Source organism: Pseudophryne corroboree, chromosome 2 (assembly GCF_028390025.1).
Source record: "Pseudophryne corroboree isolate aPseCor3 chromosome 2, aPseCor3.hap2, whole genome shotgun sequence".
NCBI classification, from domain to species: domain Eukaryota; kingdom Metazoa; phylum Chordata; class Amphibia; order Anura; family Myobatrachidae; genus Pseudophryne; species Pseudophryne corroboree.
The window spans coordinates 381,247,680-381,267,621 of record NC_086445.1 but is presented as its reverse complement, the minus strand read 5'-3'; the positions used below and the strand labels follow the sequence as shown (position 1 = coordinate 381,267,621).

The 19,942-nt window shown below is 45.0% G+C and overlaps 1 protein-coding gene across 3 annotated transcripts in view; it reads left to right on the top strand.

Moving 5' to 3' along the window:
• NALCN (sodium leak channel, non-selective) overlaps positions 1–19,942 on the top strand; it is a 1,296,054-nt gene that overhangs the window by 394,505 nt on the left and 881,607 nt on the right. The gene's annotated exons all lie outside the window — the stretch shown is intronic.

Genomic DNA, 19,942 nt, shown 5'->3' with positions numbered 1-19,942 from the left:
CCTACAGCTATTCTATAAGTCAAATGTCAATTTTGGGAATATGAGGATGGTGCATTTGAAGGTGAAGGCATATTTTGGTTAGTTAATTACAGATGTAAGAAAATATGATTAGAATGTTCATATTTGCAGGTAGTTGAGTGTTGCACTTTTTCAGCCTTACAAAAAAGCAGTAATTTATAGCAACTAGTCAACACTATGCTTAAATCCATTTAAACTGACATAAGCAAATCTCTATTTGGGTTCTGCAAATTGTTACCTCTCTCATCTTGTTAGTACACAGGTTATCAAACTCTGTCCTCAGGACCCCAAACAGTTCAAGTTTTCCAGGTCTCCACACAGAATCACAAATGAAATAATTAGCTCCACCTACTGTATGGATCTTTTAAAATGTGTCAGTAAGTAATGAGTACCCCTTTGTACCTGCTAGGTGACCTGGAAAATGTGAACGGTTTGGGGTCCTGAGGACCTAGTTTAAGAACCACAGAGGTTCTTAAACATGGTCCTCAGGACTCCAAACAGTTTACGTTAGTATATTAGTGAATCAACATTTATGTGTCCCATATTTTTTTCCCATTGGCATTTTTCTTTTATTATTATTTTAGTACACTATTTTTATATTTACAGAAAAAGAAAATAATTAATTTCATAAACACCATAGTATATGCACAAGTTTTATGTTAAAGCAATCAATTACCAATTACCATATACAGCTAAATAATTTTATTGCAACTAAATAAGTTACACTGAGTTTACTGTATTGTGACACGGGTACTTCCTAATGATACTTCCAAAGTATTTTGGGTAAAACTGCTTACTGTTTTATTGTTTGGATGGCAAACAAGAGTAAAATACGTAAACATCCAATTCCCCCATCCCTAACACTTATCTAACATAGACATTCCGTCCAATAAATCTCCAGGATTGACCTCCCCACTCACAGGGGACACTAAGCTTCTTCCCAGTGCTTTTGTGATAGACAAGTGTATATCTCTAAGATATATATGCAGATGGTGGTTGTTCATACACACTGACCAACCACCTCTGCCATCTGCAAATATATCTGTTGTAGAGGACATTGGCCAATTAATCTTTCTTCTGTACACACTGGCAGATCGTCGTCATGAAATGTGCCAAGTATTCCTGCAATTTACATAATGGGCTGGCCTACTAAAGAGCACCAGGTAAAGGAAATAGGCCCTCTATTCTCCAGTGATGATCTGCAGCTACTGTATAACAGCATCTGCGTCGCAGTATCTTTTGTAATCTTGCCAAATATGGATCAATAATAGTGCTCCTTACACCAAATTATGCCACACAGTAGTGCCCCTTACACAACATTATTCCCCTTTCACCATATTATGCCCCACACAGTAATGTCCCTTACACCATATTATGCCCCACACAGCAGGGCCAGATTAACAATGGGGTGGATGGAGCTCCAGCTCCAGGCCTTCACATAAAATTAGGCCCAGCATGATGGCAGTATGATGATGAGCAGATGCCTAGCTGGCCACACAGTTGGCCATAGATCATTATAATTGTATTTCTAGTTTTCTGACAAAACTAAGCAATTGTTCTATTTTGTTTTTTTTGTATTTAAGGAGACAGTGAGACTGATAGTTTAGGGGGTGTACACGCCCATGTGGCTTTCGCCACACCCATACAGTGATGTTCACATCTACTCCCCTTCATAATATAGGCCTTGAATATTTTCAGCCTGTGGCCCTTAATCCAGCTTTGCCACACAGTAATGCCCCTTACACCATATTATGCTGCACACAGTAATGTTCTTTACACCATATTATGCTGCACACAGTAATGCCCCTTACACCACATTATGCAGCACACAGTAATGTTCCTTACACCATATTATGCAGCACACAGTAATGTTCCTTACACCATATTATGCTGCACACAGTAATGTTCATTACACCATATTATGCTGCACACAGTAATGTTCCTTACACCAAATTATGCTGCACACAGTAATGCCCCTTACACCATATTATGCTGCACACAGTAATGTTCCTTACACCATATTATGCTGCACACAGTAATGCCCCTTACACCATATTATGCAGCACACAGTAATGCCCTTACACCATATTATGCTGCACACAGTAATGCCCTTACACCATATTTTGCTGCACACAGTAATGTTCATTACACCATATTATGTTGCACGCAGTAATGTTCCTTATACCATATTATGCTGCACACAGTAATGCCCCTTATACCATATTATGCTGCACACAGTAATGTTCCTTATACCATATTATGCTGCACACAGTAATGTTCCTTACACCATATTATGCTGCACACAGTAATGTTCCTTACACCATATTATGCTGCACACAGTAATGCCCCTTACACCATATTTTGCTGCACACAGTAATACCCTTCCACCATATTATGCTGCACACAGTAATGTTCCTTCCACCATATTATGCTGCACACAGTAATGTTCCTTACATCATATTATGCTGCACACAGTAATGCCCTTACACCATATTATGCTGCACACTGTAATGTTTCTTACACCATATTATGCTGCACACAGTAATGTTCCTTACACCATATTATGCTGCACACAGTAATGTTCCTTACATCATATTATGCTGCACACAGTAATGCCCTTACACCATATTATGCTGCACACAGTAATGTTCCTTACACCATATTATGCTGCACACAGTAATGTTCCTTACACCATATTATGCTGCACACAGTAATGTTCCTTACATCATATTATGCTGCACACAGTAATGCCCTTACACCATATTATGCTGCACACAGTAATGTTCCTTACACCATATTATGCCGCACACAGTAATGCCCTTACACCATATTATGCTGCACACAGTAATGTTCCTTACACCATATTATGCTGCACACAGTAATGCCCTTACACCATATTATGCTGCACACAGTAATGCCCTTACACCATATTATGCTGCACACAGTAATGTTCCTTACACCATATTATGCTGCACACAGTAATGTTCCTTACACCATATTATGCTGCACACAGTAATGTTCCTTACACCATATTATGCTGCACACAGTAATGTTACTTACACCATATTATGCTGCACACAGTAATGTTCCTTACACCATATTATACTGCACACAGTAATGCTCCTTACACCATATTATGCTGCACACAGTAATGCCCCTTACACCATATTATGCTGCACACAGTAATGTTCCTTTCACCATATTATGCTGCACACATTAATGTTCCTTACACCATATTATGCTGCACACAGTAATGCCCTTATACCATATTATGCTGCACACAGTAATGTTCCTTACACCATATTATGCTGCACACAGTAATGCTCCTTACACCATATTATGCTGCACACAGTAATGTTCCTTACATCATATTATGCTGCACACAGTAATGTTCCTTCCACCATATTATGCTGCACACAGTAATGTTCCTACACAGTAATGTTCCTTACACCATATTATACTGCACACAGTAATGTTCCTTCCACCATATTATGCTGCACACAGTAATGTTCCTTCCACCATATTATGCTACACACAGTAATGTTCCTTCCACCATATTATGCTGCACACAGCAATGTTCCTTACACCATATTATACTGCACACAGTAATGCCCTTATACCATATTATGCTGCACACAGTAATGTTCCTTACACCATATTATGCTGCACACAGTAATGCCCCTTATACCATATTATGCTGCACACAGTAATGCCCCATATACCATATTATGCTGCACACAGTAATGCCCTTATACCATATTATGCTGCACACAGTAATGTTCCTTACACCATATTATGCTGCACACAGTAATGCTCCTTACAGCATATTATGCTGCACACAGTAATGTTCCTTACAGGGGCGTATCTACCCATTGGCCAGGATAGCACTCGCCAGGGGCACCAGGCAAGGAGGGGGCGCCGCCTGGCAGTGCCATCCATGTTCAGGGGTAGACTCCAGTAGTACTGTCAGACTTGGTGATTGTCTGTTAGTGCCGGCACCAGTGTCAGGCGGCAGCGCACCACACCTCACTTGTAATCAGACTCAACATAAACTACAGCTCTCAGCATCCCTTGTTGCCGGGAGCTCCGGGAGCTGTAGTTTATTTTGAGTCTGATTGATCACTAGTGCAGTGCTATGCCGCTAGACACCGATGCCGGCAGTAACAGACTGTCACAAAGTACAATCCGGATTAAGTGAGGGGAGGGGTGGCACAAGACTGCTCTGCACGTCATTGACCTACGAGAAGTGGATGGAATGGAAACAGGGGGCGGGGCTACACGGCACTCAGTCAGTGCCAGGCAGCCCAGCAGCATGGAGGAGAGGGGGAGAGGACAAGGAGCTACTAAAGTGTACCCTGTCTGTGAAGTGAGGGAGGTAAACACTATATACTGTCTGTATGTGTGTCTGAATCTATGTATGTGACTATATCTGTATGTATGTATGTTTGTGTGTATAATTATCTACTGTATTTATATGTGTATTAGTTTGTGACTATACAGTACAGAACAAAAAGATAATATTGACTTGCGCCTAAAAGGCTGCACTCGGGTCACCACTCCTAAGGAGCACCACTCCTCACACAATGCACAACCAGAAAAAGTGGAACGGCTCCCAAGCGCTGCTTTATATGTATATACAGGTTGCTTCTCTTAGAACTCCACAGACAAATCCTCAAAAGAAAGAAAAGGACATATTCATGTAATGTAAATGTCCATATATGTGTTATTTGCTCGTATAGATGATCCTCAACTGACCTCTGGGCAATGCCCTATGTTCACATCAAGGTTTCTTTATCTTTCCAAATTTCGTACAATCACGTCTTAACTTATTGGTATATGGCTCACCTTTGGTAAATACCCTATGTGCATCAAAAGGTTTCTTTCTAGTACCCCATTCGTCTGGATCAGGCTGGGCGATACTGGGCTCTTATACCATCATGATATATAGAGTATGTCAGAACCAAAAGTCCATGCAATGTCAGGTATAAACCGATTTATTTGTAAAAAAATATATAAAATATAGCAACATGACAGCACTCTATGTCTTATAACAAAAGTTTTGCTGGTGCAGGGTCCTGGTAATTGATACAAACACTCACTTTTTCCACAGTTGAAAAAAGAATTAGACCAGCACTCACATTTAGTAGGTGAAAGATGATGAAGACCATTGAGCGTTGAAACGGCTGTCGGGCGAACTGTAGCAGTGGGGTACATCCAGATGGCCTATCAGGAATAAAAAAATATATAAAAATATATGTACATTCACTGTATCATAGGTCACCAAAAGTACACAGTATTCCCAACCGGCAAGATCTATATCACCGCACACTCCTCAGATGGAAAAAAACGAGGGGAGAAAAAAAGGGAATAATACGTGGGTAAAGAAGATGTAACCAAAAATTGGTCTTTACCAATTCCTCACGATGGGTGACGCGGTGAACCTATGAAGAGTGTCGCAATTCCACCGACGCGTTACGGAAACACTGTTCCTTCATCAAGACACCTTGATGAAGGAACAGTGTTTCCGAAACGCGTCGGTGGAATTGCGACACTCTTCATAGGTTCACCGCGTCACCCATCGTGAGGAATTGGTAAAGACCAATTTTGGGTTACATCTTCTTTACCCACGTATTATTCCCTTTTTTTCTCCCCTCGTTTTTTTCCATCTGAGGAGTGTGCGGTGATATAGATCTTGCCGGTTGGGAATACTGTGTACTTTTGGTGACCTATGATACAGTGAATGTACATATATTTTTATATATTTTTTTACAAATAAATCGGTTTATACCTGACATTGCATGGACTTTTGGTTCTGACATACTCTATATATCATGATGGTATAAGAGCCCAGTATCGCCCAGCCTGATCCAGACGAATGGGGTACTAGAAAGAAACCTTTTGATGCACATAGGGTATTTACCAAAGGTGAGCCATATACCAATAAGTTAAGACGTGATTGTATGAAATTTGGAAAGATAAAGAAACCTTGATGTGAACATAGGGCATTGCCCAGAGGTCAGTTGAGGATCATCTATATGAGCAAATAACACATATATGGACATTTACATTACATGAATATGTCCTTTTCTTTCTTTTGAGGATTTGTCTGTGGAGTTCTAAGAGAAGCAACCTGTATATACATATAAAGCAGCGCTTGGGAGCCGTTCCACTTTTTCTGGTTGTAGTTTGTGACTATGTATGTGAATAAGTGTGTAACTATGTATGTATGTGACTGTATTTTTGTGTGTAACTATTTGTATATACTGCATGTGTGACTGTACTGTATATCATATGTACGGTATGTGTTTTGTGTGTGACAGTATGTATGTAAGTGTATATGTGTGTGCCTATGGGCAGGATCAGATGTACTAATGGCAGTGGGGGTTATTCGGTAAGGATTGCAGATTCTGATAAAAAGCAGAATCTGCAAACCTTTCTATTGCATGTCTGGGGATGCTCATCCATCGCAGGGCAAGGCTGTCCAGAATGCTGAATGGAATGCTCAGCGACTGCGACCGCAATTTAATTGTGGTCGCAGCAACTGTGGAAGACCCCTGCAGCTGCAGCTAGGCTGTGTATGAAGGTGGTCCGCCGCCATTTTTCACATAGGGGTGGCAGCGTGTGATGTCACTCAGCCGCCCCGGAAATGCAGATAACCCGACCCCATTTTCCCCACTCCTCCCCCGCAACGGTCCATCACTGCCCCCCCCCCCACCCTTCGCCTCTGCCTGTCAATCAGGCAGAGGGGTTTACAGCCAATGTGATCCAATCGACGGAGCGCTGAGAACAGAGATATTGCAGTCGCATCCCTGAATGCGGTTTGACCTCATTCCACTTATAAAAATAGAAATATATTTACTAGCACTGGTCCACATTTCTATTGTCTATTTGCATTCCCCATATGCCTTCTATAGACAATGGGGCAGATGTATTAAGCCTGGAGAAGTGATAAAGCAGTGATAAGTGCAAGGTGATAATGCACCAGCCAATCAGCTCCAATATGTAAATTAACAGTTAGGAGCTGATTGGCTAGTGCCAGAGCCGGCCTTAGACATAGGCAAACTAGGCAAATGCCTAGGGCATTTGGTATGCTTAGGGGCACCAGCATATGTGGCATGCCTATATTCTGTGTGTGAAAGAGAAAAAATAAGCTGAGCGCTCAGTGAGTGGTGGTGTATAGATGATTGTCAGCAGCAGCTTGGGAAGGGAATGCCAATCCCCTAAAACACACCTATGTAGAAAAATATACCAAGTTGCGCTCAACAATCAAATGTAAAAAGCATTTATTTTGATGCATAAAATGTAATAATAATTACAACAAATCTCCTGGGAGTGCAATACACAATTTAGCCTTAAAGTAACTTATCTCTGTATCTATATACTTGATGCTGTTCTTATAACAGGAGTGCAGATTATTATTATTCCAGAGCTTATGACCCCAGGGGTGTCGTTTTAAATATGGTAATATAACAACAGCAGTGATTAGTAACTGTTAAGAATGAAATAAAAAGTCTGTGTTGACATGCATGTAACTCACTTGGTCCATATTGTCACGATCCGGGTATCTGGACGCCATTTCTTACCCATCAGATGCCTCCTAAGGCTGGCACAGCGCTCCAGGACCGGATCCCATCTGTTATCCTAATGTTCACATTCCTGCATCCTCTCCTGTCTCTCTGAGACGCTGTCACAGTAACGCCTTATTACATCTGGCATGGCGTCTCCCGCGGCCTCCGCCGCCGTCCCTGAGCTTCTGCATGCAGAGTGTCAGAGTGTCGATTACGTCAGCCGCGGCCTCCGCTGTGTCCGCGTGGTTGGATGTGCACTTGTCAGCCTGGCGTCTCCTGTCTCCAGTGGCCGGCGCTGCCATTACTGTTTTCATTACCACATGGATTACAAACCAAACTTCCCTCCAAGTGTCTGCATGGGCGCAGCCATCTTGGATTCTGTCAGCTGATCATTTCCTCCAATCAGTTGTCAGTATTGTCAATCTGCATAATTGCCTAGCCAATCCCTTCCTTGCTGCAGGTATAAATACACTGTGCCTGAGCAAGGAAGGCGTCAGTGCTTTGGTTGTCAAACCTAGTTCCTGTTTGTATCTCTCCTGTGATTGTCTTCCAGGTTCCAGCTCCTGTCTCAAGACTTCCACCATAGAGACCCGCACCAGCATTCCACCTGCGGTGTAGCCTGACTCTCCAATCCATTGTGGATTCATCTGTTTCCAGCTACAACATTACCTGCTTCCAGCCCAGCTTCCAGCAGAGTACAGCTTCTCTTAAAGGGCCGGTGTCCTTTCTACACTTTACCACTCTCCACCGGTATTATTATTTCTCCGCTCTCAAGTTCTACATTTCAGCTCATATTTCATCGCTCCCAAGTTCATTTATTATTTAACTGGTTCCAGCCAGTATCCACTCCGTGCTAACAACAGTCTGGTTCCAGCCAGTATCCACAGCAGCCGTTTTATCTTCAGCAACCCAGCTTTTCCTGGAACACCAGCTGGTACAATCCTGGGTTATCTCCATTGCTACAGTCGGGCCTGGTAAGGACTTTCCATCTAGAAGATTATAAGAACTGTCTCACACTACCAGTGCCCTGTGGCTCCTGCCATCCTGTAGTACCCAGGAACTGTATTTATTCTTTGCTGACTTTTACGTTTTCTTTTACTGCTGCTGTGTTGCGGAGTTGTCATAAATAAACATCATTGACTTTTATTCCTGGTTGTCGTGGTCACGCCTTCGGGCAATTCTTCTACATGTCTAGGGGTCTGATACAACCTGCCAGGTTCCATTACACCTCAGCCCCTACAACTGAGGCTGCCTCCCGTCAGCTCAGGCCCTCAGTTGTGACAGTCCCTACAACTGAGGCTGCCTCCCGTCAGCTCAGGCCCTCAGTTGTGACAGTAAGCACTGACCTAATGAATCCAGCCGGAGACCAGGATCAAGCGGCCAGGCCGATGCAAGAACTGGCAGCCCAACTTGAACATCAGGAGGCTGCACAGGGCCACATCATCCGCTGTCTCCAGGATCTCTCTACTCGGCTGGATGGGATTCAGACAACCCCCCGTGGATCTGACGCGTCCGGTGCATCAACCACAGTGACTCCAGCTATAACCCCACCCACCTTACCCATTTCTGCTCCACGTCTTCATCTTCCAACGCCAGCAAAATTTGACGGATCTCCAAGATTCTGCAGGGGATTTCTCAACCAGTGTGAGATTCAGTTTGAGCTACAACCTGGCAATTTTCCCAGTGACCGTACAAAAATTGCCTACATTATTTCTCTTCTCAGTGGCTCAGCCCTTGATTGGGCATCACCGTTATGGGAGAGGTCCGACACCCTGCTATCTTCCTACACTGCCTTCGTGTCAACATTCAGGCGCATCTTCGACGAGCCAGGCCTGGTAACCTCAGCTTCATCCGAGATTCTCCGTTTACGCCAGGGGTCACGTACTGTAGGACAATATCTGATACAGTTCCAGATCCTGGCATCCGAACTGGCATGGAACGACGAGGCCCTATATGCTGCATTCTGGCATGGCTTATCTGAGCGTATTAAAGATGAGTTAGCTACCAGAGACTTACCCTCTAAGTTAGATGAGCTAATCTCACTCTGCACAAAAGTTGATTTACGTTTCAGAGAGAGAGCAACTGAGCGTGGAAGATCATCTGCTCCAAAATCTTCTGCTCCTCCTCCTCGCCAACTGTCACCAACTAGAGATGAGCCCATGCAAATTGGCCGTTCCCGTTTAACTCCTGTTGAGCGCCGAAGACGTCTCTCCAAGTCTCTCTGTCTTTATTGTGCAGCTCCGTCTCACACCATTAATGCCTGTCCCAAACGTCCAGGACTCCAGACCCTAGCTCGCCAAGGAGAGGGCCGGCTAGGAGTAATGATCTCCTCTCCATCTCCTCAAGATTGTAATCTCCCAGTCTCGCTTCAAGTTGCTCAACGTTATCGGAACGTCATTGCCCTCCTTGATTCCGGAGCAGCTGGGAACTTTATTACCGAAGCCTATGTTAAACGGTGGTCCCTACCCACCGAGAGACTTCCTGCGTCCATCTCCTTAACTGCCGTGGATGGCAGCAAGATCTTTGAGGCAGTTATTTCTTTAAGGACTCTACCAGTTCGTCTGAGAGTGGGAGTTCTTCATTCCGAACTTATTTCTTTTTTAGTGATTCCAAGAGCCACACATCCTGTGGTCCTGGGCCTTCCATGGCTCCGTCTTCACAATCCTACAATTGATTGGACGACTACGCAAATCCTGGCATGGGGTTCCTCCTGTGCTGAGACATGTTTGTTCAAAGTATTGCCTGTCTGTTCTTCCTCCCCCAGGTCGTCTGATGTTCCACCTCCTCCATATCAAGATTTCACGGATGTGTTCAGTAAAGCTTCTGCTGATATCCTTCCTCCTCATAGAGAATGGGACTGCCCGATTGATCTCGTTCCAGGGAAGGTTCCACCTCGAGGCCGAACTTATCCATTGTCTCTGCCTGAGACGCATTCTATGGAGGAATACATTAAAGAGAACCTAGCAAAGGGGTTCATTCGACCTTCTTCTTCTCCAGCCGGCGCAGGCTTCTTTTTTGTAAAGAAGAAAGATGGTGGTCTGCGGCCGTGCATCGACTACAGAGGTTTGAACGACATTACCATCAAGAACCGCTATCCTTTACCCTTGATTACTGAGCTCTTTGACAGAGTTAGCGGAGCTACCATCTTTACAAAGTTGGACTTGAGAGGTGCATACAATCTCATCCGGATCCGTGAGGGTGACGAGTGGAAGACCGCCTTTAACACCCGTGACGGACATTATGAGTACCTCGTCATGCCCTTCGGATTGAGCAATGCTCCAGCTGTCTTCCAGCATTTTGTCAATGAGATCTTCAGAGACATTCTATACCGTCATGTCGTGGTCTATCTAGACGATATCCTCATTTTTGCCAACGATTTAGAGGAACATCGTTTTTGGGTTAAAGAGGTTCTGTCCCGTCTCCGTGTCAATCATCTCTATTGCAAATTAGAGAAATGCGTCTTTGAAGTCAAGTCCATTCCGTTTCTAGGGTACATTGTGTCCGGTTCCGGACTAGAGATGGATCCTGAGAAACTACAAGCAATCCAAAATTGGCCGGTACCCTTAACCCTCAAAGGGGTCCAGAGGTTCTTAGGATTCGCCAACTATTACCGAAAGTTTATACGAGACTTTTCCACCATTGTGGCGCCTATTACTGCTTTCACTAAGAAGGGTGCTAACCCGTCCAAGTGGTCTGAAGAAGCCATGCAAGCATTTCATCTTTTAAAACAAAGGTTCATCTCTGCGCCTGTTCTGAAACAGCCTGACATCGACTCTCCTTTCATCTTAGAGGTGGATGCCTCCTCCGTTGGAGTAGGAGCGGTGTTATCTCAGAGGGCTAAAGATGGCCATTTATACCCTTGCAGTTTCTTCTCCCGGAAGTTCTCCCCAGCTGAGCGCAACTATGCCATTGGCGACCAGGAGTTGCTAGCCATCAAGCTCGCTCTAGAAGAGTGGAGGTATCTGTTGGAGGGAGCTTCTCATTCAATCACCATACTTACAGACCACAAGAACCTTTTATATCTGAAAGGCGCACAATGTCTCAACCCTCGTCAGGCCAGATGGGCACTTTTCTTTTCCAGCTTCGACTTTAATATCCAGTTCTGTCCGGGCTCTCAGAATCGCAAGGCCGATGCCCTTTCCCGCTCATGGGAGCAAGAAAATGAGTCAGAGTCTTCAGACAAGCATCCTATTATAAATCCGTTGGCATTCTCCACGGTAGGGATGGACTCTACGCCCCCATCAGGGAAAAGTTTTGTGAAACCGATGCTAAGGAAGAAGCTCATGCATTGGGCCCATGCTTCCCGTTTTGCCGGACATACAGGTATCCAAAAAACCCTGGAGTTTATCTCTAGGTCCTATTGGTGGCCAACTCTGAAAAAGGACGTCTTGGAGTTTATTGCATCTTGCCCAAAGTGTGCTCAACATAAGGTATCCCGCCAGTCGCCTGCGGGGCAACTGGTTCCACTATCTGTTCCCCGTCGACCTTGGACCCATTTGTCGATGGATTTTATTACAGATTTACCCATGTGCAACAAGTTCAATACCATCTGGGTGGTAGTTGACCGGTTCACCAAGATGGCACACTTCATTCCTCTCACCGGTCTTCCGTCAGCTTCCAAGTTGGCTCAAGTATTCATACAAGAGATCTTCCGACTCCACGGTCTTCCAGAAGAAATTATCTCAGATCGAGGAGTTCAATTCACAGCCAAATTCTGGCGAAGTTTATGTCAAGTCCTCCAAGTCAAGCTAAAGTTTTCTACGGCTTACCATCCTCAGACCAATGGTCAAACCGAGAGGGTGAATCAGGACTTGGAGGCCTTCCTCCGCATCTATGTGTCCTCCTCTCAAGATGACTGGGTTCAATTACTTCCCTGGGCCGAGTTCTGTCATAACAACCAGTATCATTCTTCATCTGCTTCAACACCATTCTTCACTAACTTTGGATTCCACCCTAAAGTCCCTGAGTTCCAACCGCTTCCAGCAACTTCTGTTCCCGCAGTGGATATCACCTTGCATCAGTTTGCCAATATCTGGAAGAGCGTACGATCAGCTCTGCTCAAGGCATCGTTCAGGTACAAGAAGTTTGCGGATAAGAAGCGTCGAGCAGTTCCTGCTCTCAAGGTGGGTGATCGGGTATGGTTATCCACGAAGAATTTGAGGTTAAGAGTTCCCAGTATGAAGTTTGCACCTCGCTATATCGGTCCTTTCAAGATTGAACAAGTCATCAATCCTGTTGCTTACAGACTTCAGTTGCCTCCCTTCTTAAAAATACCCAGGACATTCCATGTTTCCCTGTTGAAACCGCTGATCTTGAATCGGTTTCATTCCTCACTTCCTCCAACTCCGAAAGTCCAAACTCAACGAGGCGTTGAGTATGAAGTGGCCAAGATCCTGGACTCACGTCACCGTTACGGTCAACTACAGTATCTTATTGACTGGAAGGGTTACGGCCCTGAGGAACGTTCATGGACCAATGCTTCTGATGTCCATGCTCCTGCCTTGGTCCGGAGATTCCATTCCAAGTTTCCTCAAAAGCCAAAGAAGTGTCCTGGGGCCACTCCTAAAGGGGGGGGTGCTGTCACGATCCGGGTATCTGGACGCCATTTCTTACCCATCAGATACCTCCTAAGGCTGGCTCAGCGCTCCAGGACCGGATCCCATCTGTTATCCTAATGTTCACATTCCTGCATCCTCTCCTGTCTCTCTGAGACGCTGTCACAGTAACGCCTTATTACATCTGGCATGGCGTCTCCCGCGGCCTCCGCCGCCGTCCCTGAGCTTCTGCATGCAGAGTGTCAGAGTGGCGATTACGTCAGCCGCGGCCTCCGCTGTGTCCGCGTGGTTGGATGTGCACTTGTCAGCCTGGCGTCTCCTGTCTCCAGTGGCCGGCGCCGCCATTACTGTTTTCATTACCACATGGATTACAAACCAAACTTCCCTCCAAGTGTCTGCATGGGCGCAGCCATCTTGGATTCTGTCAGCTGATCATTTCCTCCAATCTGTTGTCAGTATTGTCAATCTGCATAATTGCCTAGCCAATCCCTTCCTTGCTGCAGGTATAAATACACTGTGCCTGAGCAAGGAAGGCGTCAGTGCTTTGGTTGTCAAACCTAGTTCCTGTTTGTCTCTCTCCTGTGATTGTCTTCCAGGTTCCAGCTCCTGTCTCAAGACTTCCACCATAGAGACCCGCACCAGCATTCCACCTGCAGTGTAGCCTGACTCTCCAATCCATTGTGGATTCATCTGTTTCCAGCTACAACATTACCTGCTTCCAGCCCAGCTTCCAGCAGAGTACAGCTTCTCTTAAAGGGCCGGTGTCCTTTCTACACTTTACCACTCTCCACCAGTATTATTATTTCTCCGCTCTCAAGTTCTACATTTCAGCTCATATTTCATCGCTCCCAAGTTCATTTATTATTTAACTGGTTCCAGCCAGTATCCACTCCGTGCTAACAACAGTCTGGTTCCAGCCAGTATCCACAGCAGCCGTTTTATCTTCAGCAACCCAGCTTTTCCTGGAACACCAGCTGGTACAATCCTGGGTTATCTCCATTGCTACAGTCGGGCCTGGTAAGGACTTTCCATCTAGAAGATTATAAGAACTGTCTCACACTACCAGTGCCCTGTGGCTCCTGCCATCCTGTAGTACCCAGGAACTGTATTTATTCTTTGCTGACTTTTACGTTTTCTTTTACTGCTGCTGTGTTGCGGAGTTGTCATAAATAAACATCATTGACTTTTATTCCTGGTTGTCGTGGTCACGCCTTCGGGCAATTCTTCTACATGTCTAGGGGTCTGATACAACCTGCCAGGTTCCATTACACCTCAGCCCCTACAACTGAGGCTGCCTCCCGTCAGCTCAGGCCCTCAGTTGTGACAGTCCCTACAACTGAGGCTGCCTCCCGTCAGCTCAGGCCCTCAGTTGTGACACATATGAGTCCCGAACAGTCCTGATAATTGGTAACTAAGGACTCATTCCAATGATCCTGAAGTGAAATGGACCCTTGTAACAATGAATTAATGCTCATGTAATTGATGCTGTGAGCGAGTGCACCATATGGTAAACCACAAGCCGCTGTCTTAGTGACAGGAGGGAGAGCCCGGAGCGGTGTTGCTGCGGTCAGCCGCTGGCCCCTGCACGGGGAGTGGAGAGCCGTGCCTGATGTGACCGCCGGACTGGATGAGATGCGGCTGTGTAAAACTGACACACGGCTGCAATATCCAGACGGCTGGCTGTTACCTTGCGTGGCACGGTGTGCAGGCTCTCAACAAAAGATGGCTGACCTGTGCTCCCACGGGCAGCTCCGATTGAGCCTCCTTGCAATTGCCAGTGTGTGTGGAAGACAGATGGACACTCGAGCGGCCGCTGGTCAGTAGTCGGTGGTATACCGTGGTGACAGCAATCATACCTGCCTTTGGAAAAAGACGCCCTGCTGGCGTTGAAACGTGTTAGGATACAGGTGTTCATCATTGTTAACATCACTTGGAGTCTGACTCAGCCTGAGTTCGTGTAGGAGATCAGCTTTCCTCATCATTGCTGTCACCACGGCTCTCCACTCCCCGTGCAGGGGCCAGCGGCTGACCGCAGCAACACCGCTCCAAGCTCTCCCTCCTGTCACTAAGACAGCGGCTTGTGGTTTACCATATGGTGCACTCGCTCACAGCATCAATTACGTGAGCATTAATTCATTGTTACAAGGGTCCATTTCACTTCAGGATCATTGGAATGAGTCCTTAGTTACCAATTATCAGGACTGTTCGGGACTCATATGGACCAAGTGAGTTACATGCATGTCAACACAGACTTTTTATTTCATTCTTAACAGTTACTAATCACTGCTGTTGTTATATTACCATATTTAAAACGACACCCCCGGGGTCATAAGCTCTGGAATAATAATAATCTGCACTCCTGTTATAAGATCAGCATCAAGTATATAGATACAGAGATAAGTTATTTTAAGGCTAAATTGTGTATTGCACTCCCGGGAGATTTGTTGTAATTATTATTACATTTTATGCATCAAAATAAATGCTTTTTACATTTGATTGTTGAGCGCAACTTTGTATATTTTTCTATATTCTGTGTGTGACTGCGGCTGTATCTGCATATGAAATGCTATGTTGCAGTGTATTCCTGGAAGTCGCACACAGAATATAGGCATGCTGCATATCATTTTAATCAGCAGAAGCTGCTTGTGCATCCTAGCCACATAGCAATGCAAATAATATGATGCATTTTCATAAACAAATGTCACCCGACGTTAGCAGAGCTGACAGCTGACTCATGCCAGGCATCTCCTGCAGAACTAGCGGTCGGTGCTAGGGGGCACCAGCCGAAATCTTGCCTAGGGCATCATATTGGTTAAAGCCGGCTCTGCCTGGTGCGTCCATATTATGCTGCACACAGTAATGTTCCTTACACCATAGTATGCTGCACAGTAATGTTCTTTACACCATATTATGCTGCGTACAGTAATGTTCCTTACACTATATTATGCTGTACGCAGTAATGTTCCTTACACCATATTATGCTGCACACAGTAATGCCCCTTACACCATATTATGCTGCACACAGTAATGCCCCATATACCATATTATGCTGCACACAGTAATGCCCTTATACCATATTATGCTGCACACAGTAATGCCCCTTACACCATATTATGCTGCACACAGTAATGCCCCTTACACCATATTATGCAGCACACAGTAATATTCTTTATACCAAATTATGCTGCACACAGTAATGCCCCTTACACCATATTATGCTGCACACAGTAATGTTCATTACACCATATTATGCTGCACACAGTAATGCCCCTTACACCATATTATGCTGCACACAGTAATGTTCTTTACACCATATTATGCTGCACACAGTAATGCCCCTTACACCATACTTGCCTACTCTCCCGGAATGGCCGGGAGGCTCCCGAAAATCGGGTGACCCTCCCGGCCCCCCGGAAGAGCAGGCAAGTCACCCGATTTGTGGGGACCCCCCTGCCCGTCCGCCCACTTAGTGTGTAAAGTGGGCGGTCCGGGCAGTTGATGACGCGATTCTTGCTGAATCGCGTCATCATAGCCACACCCCCTGCAGTGTAATGCCGGTGATAGCGGCATTACAGAGCGGGGGCGTGGCTTAAAAGAGTCATCGTCATGACCCGCCCTTGCTCCGCCCTTTCTCCGCCCCGTCCCGCCTCCGGCCCACCCCCTCCACGACGTCACAGCCTCCCCTGCCCGCCCTCTGAGCTGACCTGGCTGCTCTCTCCCGCAGAGAGCAGCCAAAATGTAGGTAAGTCTGCCTTACACCATATTATGCAGCACACAGTAATGTTCTTTACACCATATTATGCCTGATACAGTAATGTCTCTTATACCATATTTATTGCAGAAATTTATGGGCCTCTCATATGCTAATTCATCTGCAGTAAAAGTTGTGTGAGTGTGTGTACAAGCCCAAAAATAAAGTTACCAGAAGGTGGACAGGTCCTTTTACACCACTAATAAAATAAAATGACGGAGAGCACAGCTGCCCATACTGAATGCTGACACAGGGGATTACATTATCAGTATGGGAAAATAATTATCTTATAGTGTATTTGAAGGCACTGCTAAAAGTGAGGGGTTAATGAGAGAAAATATTGGAACAAAGGTTGTCTGTGAAGTGTGCCTGAGGCCACTTCCAAATTCCAGGCAGTACTGACATTACCATATGCAGCCTATCACACCCAGATACTGGGCATCATCTTACTCAGGGTAACCCACCCTCTAAGTACCTTCCTATACAAACAAAATGCACACAAGGAAATGCATAACAAGTTAATCTTGTAATTTTTTATTTATTTTATATTTATTAACAGTTTCTTATGCAAAGTTATACACCATAATTAATTATGCACCATCCATATACAGACATAGCCACGCTCAGCTTTGCCGCAAGGTGTCCTATTTGGGGCAAAGCTGAAGTGGCTAGTGTGTCTGCGACTTTGTCGTGCTTGTCACAGCAATACATGGGATTGCAAATAGTCACAGCCCGGTGTATCTACTTGCACCCGTGGCACGCCGCTGGAGTCTACTAGACACACAATTCACAACACAACACACCAACTGCATATTCACTAGAGATGAGCGTGTTCGGTTTCTTTGAATCCGAACCCGCACGAACTTCACTTTTTTTTTCACGGGTCCGAGCGACTCGGATCTTCCCGCCTTGCTCGGTTAACCCGAGCGCGCCCGAACGTCATCATGACGCTGTCGGATTCTCGCGAGACTCGGATTCTATATAAGGAGCCGCGCGTCGCCGCCATTTTCACACGTGCATTGAGATTGATAGGGAGAGGACGTGGCTGGCGTCCTCTCCATTAGAATAGATTAGAAGAGAGAGAGAGAGAGATTGTGCAGACAGAGTTTACCACAGTGACCAGTGCAGTTGTTGTTAAGTTAACTTTTATTTAATATATCCGTTCTCTGCTATATCCGTTCTCTGCCTGAAAAAAACGATACACAGCAGTCACACAGTGTGACTCAGTCTGTGTGCACTCAGCTCAGCCCAGTGTGCTGCACATCAATGTATAAAAGCTTATAATAATTGTGGGGGAGACTGGGGAGCACTGCAGGTTGTTATAGCAGGAGCCAGGAGTACATAATATTATATTAATTTAAAATTAAACAGTGCACACTTTTGCTGCAGGAGTGCCACTGCCAGTGTGACTAGTGGTGACCAGTGCCTGACCACCAGTATAGTAGTATATTGTTGTATACTATCTCTTTATCAACCAGTCTATATTAGCAGCAGACACAGTACAGTGCGGTAGTTCACGGCTGTGGCTACCTCTGTGTCGGCAGTCGGCACTCGGCAGGCAGTCCGTCCATCCATAATTGTATAATTATATACCACCTAACCGTGGTATTTTTTTTTCTTTCTTTATACCGTCGTCATAGTCATACTAGTTGTTACGAGTATACTACTATCTCTTTATCAACCAGTGTACAGTGCGGTAGTTCACGGCTGTGGCTACCTCTGTGTCGGCAGTCGGCAGGCAGTCCGTCCATCCATAATTGTATTATTATAATATATACCACCTAACCGTGGTTTTTTTTTCATTCTTTATACCGTCATAGTGTCATACTAGTTGTTACGAGTATACTACTATCTCTTTATCAACCAGTGTACAGTGCGGTAGTTCACGGCTGTGGCTACCTCTGTGTCGGCAGTCGGCAGGCAGTCCGTCCATCCATAATTGTATTATAATATATACCACCTAACCGTGGTTTTTTTTTCATTCTTTATACCGTCATAGTGTCATACTAGTTGTTACGAGTATACTACTATCTCTTTATCAACCAGTGTACAGTGCGGTAGTTCACGGCTGTGGCTACCTCTGTGTCGGCAGTCGGCAGGCAGTCCGTCCATCCATAATTGTATTATAATATATACCACCTAACCGTGGTTTTTTTTTCATTCTTTATACCGTCATAGTCAGTCATACTAGTTGTTACGAGTATACTACTATCTCTTTATCAACCAGTGTACAGTGCGGTAGTTCACGGCTGTGGCTACCTCTGTGTCGGCAGTCGGCAGGCAGTCCGTCCATCCATAATTGTATTATAATATATACCACCTAACCGTGGTTTTTTTTTCATTCTTTATACCGTCATAGTGTCATACTAGTTGTTACGAGTATACTACTATCTCTTTATCAACCAGTGTACAGTGCGGTAGTTCACGGCTGTGGCTACCTCTGTGTCGGCAGTCGGCAGGCAGTCCGTCCATCCATAATTGTATTATAATATATACCACCTAACCGTGGTTTTTTTTTCATTCTTTATACCGTCATAGTGTCATACTAGTTGTTACGAGTATACTACTATCTCTTTATCAACCAGTGTACAGTGCGGTAGTTCACGGCTGTGGCTACCTCTGTGTCGGCAGTCGGCAGGCAGTCCGTCCATCCATAATTGTATTATAATATATACCACCTAACCGTGGTTTTTTTTTCATTCTTTATACCGTCATAGTCAGTCATACTAGTTGTTACGAGTATACTACTATCTCTTTATCAACCAGTGTACAGTGCGGTAGTTCACGGCTGTGGCTACCTCTGTGTCGGAACTCGGCAGGCAGTCCGTCCATCCATAATTGTATTACAATATATACCACCTAACCGTGGTTTTTTTTTCATTCTTTATACCGTCATAGTCAGTCATACTAGTTGTTACGAGTATACTACTATCTCTTTATCAACCAGTGTACAGTGCGGTAGTTCACGGCTGTGGCTACCTCTGTGTCGGAACTCGGCAGGCAGTCCGTCCATCCATAATTGTATTATTATAATATATACCACCTAACCG